This window comes from Kogia breviceps, chromosome 3 (genome assembly GCF_026419965.1).
Source record: "Kogia breviceps isolate mKogBre1 chromosome 3, mKogBre1 haplotype 1, whole genome shotgun sequence".
Taxonomy (NCBI): domain Eukaryota; kingdom Metazoa; phylum Chordata; class Mammalia; order Artiodactyla; family Physeteridae; genus Kogia; species Kogia breviceps.
Window position 1 is genome coordinate 89129079 of NC_081312.1, and position 8515 is coordinate 89137593.

Sequence of the window (8515 nt, forward strand, 5' to 3'; positions counted from 1 at the left end):
CACAGTGCCTTAGGGTTCTTTCCTTAGGGTTTCAAGTCTTTTTATTTTATCATTTGAAACATAATTATTTCATAGTCTCTTTCAGGTTGTTCTACTATTGATGATGAAAATTTAACTTTTTGCAATGACTGTATTTTGTAATTTTTTATTGTGAGCTCATTTTCAGCCAGAATATATTTGCTTGCTTGTGTATTTGTTTGCCTTAGAATGTTCTGTATGTTTGGGGGTTTAGAAGGCTTGCTTCCTTTTTTAAAAATATATATTTATTTATTTGGCTGTGCCGGGTATTAGTTGTGGCACACAGGATCTTTGTTGCCTCACGTGGGATCTTTTTAGTTGCGACATGCAGGCTCTTAATTGTGGCATGCAGGATCTAGCTCCCTGACCAGGGATTGAGCCCAGGCCCCCAGTGTTGGGAGTGTGGAGTCTTAACCACCGGACCACAAGGGAAGTCCCTAGAAGGCTTGCTTCTAAACAGTTTTGTGTTTGCTTTTGCTGGAAGCCCCAAGGATTTCACTTATTTGGGTCCCATTTTTACATTAATTTCTTGGCTGGAGATTCTCACACCATATGAGTTGTATGAATTTAGTCTCCACATACATGTGTGGAAAAGGCCTAGGCCTGCTGTTTCTAGTGGGAGATCTTTCCTCTGAGCTGATGAATGAAGCTCATCTCTAGCCCCCACTGTACTGATAGCCATTCAAGAGTCCTGGCTTTATATGGGGGTGGGGGGAGGGGGGAGTGTGTTCAATTCCTACTTTCTGCATTGTACATTCCAAGATGAAGCTTCTTGCTCCTTTATGGATGTTAAGCCCCGATCCTTGCTCATAAGTTTATCACTTTGGCTTTATGTTCCTCCTTCATTTCTGGCTCTTAGAGATTTTCCTTTCTTTTGAGCTCTGCTAAGTATCTAATTCTTTTAGTTCTTTATCCAGCATTTCTATGAGCTTTTACTGAGGTGAATCTCTGTGTTCACATATCAAAGTATCCCTACATAGAGTTTGTAACTTGGTTTTCTGCATAATCATTCTGATATGGAAAAATATCTGTTCTATATAGTTAATCATCTTTCATGACTACTTGGCAGAAAGAGTCTGAAATAGGTTGTAAAGGGCTGTCTTTAGAATTACATTTCCTGGGTTAGCATACTTTCTCCACTATTTATCTTCTGGAACTTGAGCAAGTTACTTGCACTCTTTATGCCTCTATCTCCTTACCTGGAAAGTGGAGATAATAGTACCTCTACTCAGCAGGTTTTCTAGGGATGCTGTAACAAATTACTACAAATTTGGTGGCTTTCAAGCATCAGAAACATATTCTCTCACAGTTCTGGGGGCTGGAAGTCTGAAATCAAGGTGCTGGTAGAACCAGACTCCCTCTGGAGGTTCTAGGCGAGAATCTGTTCCTTGTCTCTTCCAGCTTGTGGTGGCTTCAGGCGTGTTTTGACCTGTAGCTCCATCACTCCAATCTCTGCTTCTGTCTTCACATTGCCTTCTCCTCTGTGGGTGTAGCAGGAGCTGCCTCTGCCTGTCTCTTATTCTGTCTTGATTCCCATGTAAACCATAACTCTTGTTAGGCTCAGGAGAACAGCTACTGCCCTGTGGCTGTTGGTGTGTGTCTCAAGCAGGCACTGGCCCTTGGTTCCCAACAACACCAATACATTTCCTCATTTGTTCAATCCTGTAATTAATTTAAAATAGTTACAGAATAGTTATTGCTGCACCAATACCTGTACAAGAAACAAATGTATCATTATTAAAAGCGTTCACGATTCATTTGCAGCTCTAGTCATCACTCAATCTCACCCAAAGCCACGGATGTACAGTCAAATGCTATGCTTTTAAATTACTTGGATTAGTTCTTTGTTTTGTTTTTATCTCCTTCACTATGGAGATGGAATTCACTTGAAATACAATTAGTTCATTTGTTTTGGTTTGAGTTTAGGTTTGTCTTTCCTCCTCTCATAATTGTTGATTTCATTTCATTTTTGTTGTTGTTGTTGTTTTTTGTGGTACACGGGCCTCTTACTGTTGTGGCCTCTCCCATTGCGGAGCACAGGCTCCAGATATGCAGGCTCAGTGGCCATGGCTCACAGGCCCAGCCACTGCGTGGCATGTGGGATCTTCCCGGACCGGGGCACAAACCCATGTCCCCTGCATCGGCAGGCGGATTCTCAACCACTGCGCCACCAGGGAAGCCCTCATTTCGTTTTTTGAATATGCAGCATATTAACATGCTCCCATAAGTCAGAAACATACCAAAGGGTGTACTTAGAGAGATGTCACTCCCATTTTTATCACTTCTACCCTGTTCTCTCCCCTCACACCTTGAAGGTAACCAGATTTGTTGTTTTTGGCTTTACCTGTCCTGTGTTTCTTTTTGTAAATACCAACAGATATATGTATGCTTCTTATTTTGCTTTCTTTGTTATACAAAATGTGTTCTTTTGCACTTTGGGAAGCTTCTTTCTTAGTGGGAGAGGCAAGAAAGAAAGGGTGAGATACCATTTTTCACTATTTTCAGAATTCTTTTTAAGTTCTTTTTGCCTCTCCCAATATGTTTAAAGAGTGAGGACTCATCATCTGAGCTGGCTGTGAATTTTAATGTGTATATGAATCACCTGGGATCTTGTAAAAAGGCCAGTGTAGTAGGTCTTGGGTGGGGCTAAGATTGTGCAGTTGGAATAAGCTCCCAGGTGATGCTGAGGCTGCTGGTCCCGGGCCGCACGTGGGTGTGACTAGACTGCATCACAGGCAGTCTCCCTTGGCTCTCAATGAACCTCAGACCACAGTTCCTGAAATGTCTTTTTAGAACCAATACACATACTCGTCTAAACTTGTTGGCTTAGTTCAAAGGAGGAGCTTGTCTCTGTATGGCTGGTGCTTCATTTTGGCGGTGGTGATGATAATATTCTGGAGGAGATAAACATGAAATGTTCTGTCATATCTTGGTGAGGTATAAAGTATCTTTCTTACTTAGTTTCTGCTTTGGTTCCCTTCCTACTTCTCTGTCCAGTGGCTTCATAAACTGCTTTTTTTTTTTTCTTGCAAAGCGATTCAAGTTATTTGAGCAGGGATGTTAATTATTAACATAAACTTTGCTCTAAAAGCAAAAAGGTAGGGTGTGACCTATGTCACGGTGTACTATGACAAAGGGAGCGCCATTTAAACCCAGGTACTTAGGGTCATTTGTGTCCTCCTGTTTCCAGTCTTTGGGAATAGGTATGGTAGCTTTAAACATCCACATTTTCCAGTTATTACACTTCTACCTTCTTATGCAGCCATTCAGCTCCTCCTCAGAACCCTCCTCCAGCCCATATCTTTTCTGGAAGTCTTTGGGGCCCATTTCAACCGTGCTCAGATTCAAGTCTGTTCCTGTTCATCCGTTTCATTTCCTTGGGGGTTGACACCTGCATCTCTCTCCTGGGCTTCCTCACACAAACCTCGCTTACACAAGCAAAATAAAACAGAAAATCATGCTTATCAATAAATAAATATCTGGAGGAAGTCAGCAGCCCAGTAGTCCTACAAAGAGTTAAATTCCAAATGCCAATTTGGGCTAATTTTACTCAAATTTACTATTATGACATTGAAAAATAGACCATTTCATTTATTTCTAGCTTTATTTTAGGCTACACTGCGTGACTTGCGGGATCTTCATTCCCCGACTGGGGACTGAACCTGGACCCCCTGTGATGGAAGTGCAGAGTCCTAACCACTGGACTGCCAGGGAGGTCCCTATTTCTAGCTTTAAACTGAGGTAGAGCTGTGTCTAGAAATGTATTGAGCATGGTATGTTTCACTCTAGGAAAGAGCTGCAGTGGTTATTCTGGGCCTGTGGCTTCTAATTAGTGAAACCACTTTGGTACTTCCCACCTCCCCCAATGAACAAAAAGTTCAATATATAATAAGAGCCCATGCCTTTTTACACTGGAATGAACCTTAAGAAGATAACCAAACTGAGCCCCCTCTTACTGCATGGGGCTCTTCAGTCCTTCCTGGACAATAGTCATAATCTAAAATGTATTACATGTAATTTCAACATCATTTAGCACAGCTGTCAATCTGCCAAAGCAGAGCCCACAAACTGAGCTTCCATGGAGACCAACGCTTCTTCCTTTTAAACATGTCATTTGCACAGTCAGCTGGAGGTCACTTGGAAGAGAGCACCAGGGAACTTTGGTTTGTGTCCCTTTGTTCCTGGCTACTTACCTTCTCATAAAAATATATATTCAATTTACAGATGCATCAGCATAAGCTCCTCCAGCAAGTGCAAATATTTACCTGGGAGAAGAAAACAAAATAATGTCTGAACCAGAGCTTTCATTTTCTGTTCGACTTTGATGTTACTTTTTTATTTGAAGTCCGAAAAGAATAACAAATTGGATTTCTTTTATAAAAGTGAGACAAGGCAAAGGTTGAATAAAAATTCAGCTCAGTTTGTAAGTTAGTCAAGGAGAAAAATGCTGCCTTTCCCTAATGGAATGCATATGGTCTATACATTATTTTCTTAGCACCATGTTTAAAAAATTTTTTTTAATTGAAGTATAGTTGATTTTCAATGTTGTGTTAATTTCTGCTGTACAGCAAAGTGATTCTGTTATACACATATATACATTCTTTTTAAATATTCTTTTCCATTATGGTTTATCACAGCATATGGAATATAGTTCCCTGTGTCTTAGCATCACCTTTAAGGTGTTTTGTTTTTTTTGTTTTGAGCAGGGCATGGGGAAAAGAGTTTTATGTATGTATGACTGAGTTGCTGATTGACAGAGTTCATGAATGCTCTTTTGAATTGAGAACAATCTAATCTCGGAGCCACAGAACCACCTACAGATGTCACACTAGATCTCAGCTGTCAACATGCCATCTTGTTTTATTGCCATTTTCTTTTGTTCTTGATTTCATCAGCCATTGTTCTTCAGATAGCTGGGCCAAGCTGCAGCATGTTGTGAACACATTTTTTTTTCTATAGGCAAAATTAAGGACTGATGTTGCATGTCTGTTAAGCTCACTTTTAGGGAACTTTGTCATTTATAAATATATCCAGTGAAACTTTCTGTGCACAAGAGTTACTCATACCACATAGATCTTGGAGGATAGGTCACTTGGAGGTTGGGTACCTTTGTCAACCAAAAAACCGTTTCTCTTTAAAGTGAAGTGATGTGAGAGAATGCCAGGATAAAGAGCTATTTAGGATATCTGCTGAGATTTCATTTCAGAGCAATAGGAAAACTACCCCATGAAACCCTTGGGAGTTTTTGGTGCCAAACTGTTTACATCTCGGTGACTCTAAGCCTCAATGCACATAATCACTGGTATATAGAAGATCTCTAATTGTTGCCACGATAGGGAGGATATGGCCCATGCCAAGGCTGTGGGCACCGCTGGAGTTCAGGCCTGCCTGGGCATGTCCCGTGCACTGCCAGGATGGGCTGCAAGCTGCTGGCTTTTTTGAGTTTTTGTGGGTTTTTTTGCATAAGGGAGTATCATTCTGGCTGAAGGAGGAAGGAGGCCATTTTGTGTGAGCTGTGTTGTTGGTGGTGATGAAGGTGGGGAAACAGGATGAGGGAGAGAGGGGGATCACACCTTTGACTGGAGCTGAGGCAGAGGGTGCAGTCCTCAGTGACAGAGCCACTGGGTCTGAGATAGCACTTCTTATACCCTCCCAGCTCTGAGTGTGACCTGGAGGGAAAGGAGCATCTTCCCATTTCAGTATGAGCTGCAACATGGCTCTGGCACAAGGAGAATGGGAAGAAATGTGTTATCAGGAGGGTGTGGTGACTTTGGAAGCAAGGAAGTTTACACCCTCAGTGTGGTCTCATGGTGGGTATGTGCGGCTGAGGTGGTGGGGAGCTGCTTGTGGAAGGAACTGCAAAGGGGGCCTGGAGCAAGAGAGGAAAAATATGGCTGCAGTCACATGGTGACCACTGCCGACAGATTGTTTTCTAAGTATGTGTGGGGTGCCCTCAGGACACTCAGAGATAGAGCTGGGAGAAGACTGCAGAAGCTTGAGAGCTAGAGCTAGAAGCCAGAGCTGGTTAGAAGCTAGAGGGTTAGAGACATTAAAATTTGGGTATTTGTCATGGCTCTGTACCCACAGCCTGGTGAAGCTTGGGAAAAATTCTGGTTGTATTACCCAACACTTTCTTTTTGCTAGCAATATATCAATGACTAATGCTAGGATTAGTGAGATTTATTCTCTTAGGTGAGTAGAAATCACAAAGGGCCTCTAAAAATTATGATAAGGTGTGTGCCCCTGCCTCACATCCTCTTGACTCACCTTTCTACTCTAGTTGTTGCTATGGCAACCAGCTGTGCTCAGGTGTAACATGATGGCACCTCACCTCAATTGCATCATTTATCAATTGCTTTCTGTCCTGGGGCATCTCTGCTACCATCACCTGGGACACCTGCAGAAATCTGCTCAGTCATTCTGACACAGCCATATACTCAAAAGTATGAGGAGGGTAGGACCCCATAGATAACCTTTGACCAATGGGTGATGGGAGCATATGGATAATTTCTCTCATCTTCTTTGCCTTGAGGGGACAATTCCGCAGCATGTGGGATCTTTCCGGACCGGGGCACAAACCTGTGTCCCCTGCATCGGCAGGCGGATTCTCAACCACTGCGCCACCAGGGAAGCCCACTTTTTTTTTTTTTTTTTTTTCGGCCAGTCCATGTGGCTTGTGGGATCTCAGTTCCCCAACCAGGGATAGAACCCGGGCCACGGCAATGAAAGCCTGGAATCCGAACCAAAAGGCCACCAGGGAACTCCCTAGAATCTTCATTTTTAAGAAACCTCCAGGTGATTGGTACTAACATTAAAGTTTGAGAAGCATAAAGCCCAACGCACAGGAGAATCTGATTGATTACTACAGCAATTAAATCAGAATCGCTGTGGTTGAATTCTGGGTATTCACTGCTCAGGTGAATTTTGGCGTGCAGCTAGAGTTGAGAATCTCTAGCCTCACACACAGTGGAGGTGTGTGTCTTTGTGCAGAATGGGAGACAGAAGATGGGCCTCTAATTCAGCTGGGGGAAGAAAAGTACAGAGAAAGCCTTCTGGAGGTAATATTTGAACTGCTTGAAGAACATGTAGTGTCAGCGAGGCAGAGAGGAGCTGAAGGGCTCTCCTGGTGCACTGACCCCAGGGGAGGGAACTGCAAGGTGGTGCGGGGTGGAGGGGGGAGCCTGGGGCTGGGAGGGCTGTGGAAGATGAGGCAGGGGCCAGCTCTGCCGTGCTTGAGAGTTCGTACTTCATCTCGGGGACAGTGGCGGTGGGGTGGGGTGATAGCTGAAAAAAGTGTTTTCAGTGGAGAATGATGTAATTAGATTTGCATTTTAGGAAGCTCTGTCTTCCAGCTGATGCAGCAGATCCCTTGAAGGTGGAGGAGAATGAAAGCAGAGAGAACACCCTGGGGACAATTTCAAAGAAGAAACAAACTAATGTGAGCATCAGGAAGGATGGAAAGGAAGAGAGAAATTGAAAATTACTTAGTTGGTGACTAGTTTATGAAAGAAGATAGTGAGGGAGGAGTTTAGAATGATCCCAAGGTTTCTGGTGTGTGGTCTGGGGGATGGTGGACCATTCACCAAGATAAGGTATAAAATATAGGAGAAAGAACAGGCTTGGGGTGGGAGTAAAGAAAAGGGGGAAGGAGGAGAAGATGAACAAGACTTTTACATGGTTAAGTTGCCTGTGAGATGAACTACTATAGATATCCTGGAAGTAGTTGGATATCAAAGTTCAGAAGAATGGTCTGGCCTAGAAATGTAGATTTGAGAATTATTAATAAATAAAAAAGTAATCAATTACATGTATTTGAATTTGTAGGAATCCTTCCAAGAAGAGGGTAAAAAATCAGAAAAGTAGAGAGCTTTGTGTGGGGTATCCATCATTTGAAGACCAGATGCAGAGAGAGGTTGACACATGCAGAAGTAGCCAGAGAGGTAAGTAGAAAACTAGAGGGGAGGGTGTCACAGATGCCAAAGAGAAAAGAGCACCAAGGGATGGTACACAGAAATCAAGAAGGATGTGGGCGAGAAGATTTCCTGGACTTGATAATCAGGTCATTCTCAAGACAATGAGACTATTAGTGCTATTAGAGCAGTTTCATAAGTGTGTCAAATGTATTGATAGATTCTCCCTTAATACTTGATGGCTTGTGTTCAAGCAAATAATTTTTCATTTCAACAAATATTTCTTGAATGCCTTGTTTATGCAAGGCACCAGAGCTCTAAAGATAAATAAATGTAGGATCTCGGCCTCTAGGAAGTCCCTGCACCTCAATAAGTTTTCAGGGATGGAGCCCTCTATCTCTTGGACTGCCCTCAGGTTAGCCAAAGACAGGTCTACAGATGCAGCCACTTATTGAGTCCCTATGATATTCTGGGAGCTGTACCAACCACTAAGGATACAAATACACACGTTTATTGTGTGAACTGATTATCTGACCTTCTAGAGTTCTCTGTCTGGTGGGTGAGATAGATGGATAAATAAGTTCTAC

General features: G+C 42.7%; 1 long non-coding RNA gene across 1 annotated transcript in view; it reads left to right on the forward strand.

The window, feature by feature from the left end:
* LOC136793821 (uncharacterized) overlaps positions 1–7928 on the forward strand; it is a 117732-nt gene extending 109804 nt beyond the window's left edge. The window contains exon 3 of the long non-coding RNA XR_010839684.1: positions 7843–7928. This is a non-coding gene — a long non-coding RNA (uncharacterized lncRNA). The remainder of the gene's footprint in view (positions 1–7842) is intronic.
* Positions 7929–8515: the final 587 nt, after the last annotated feature.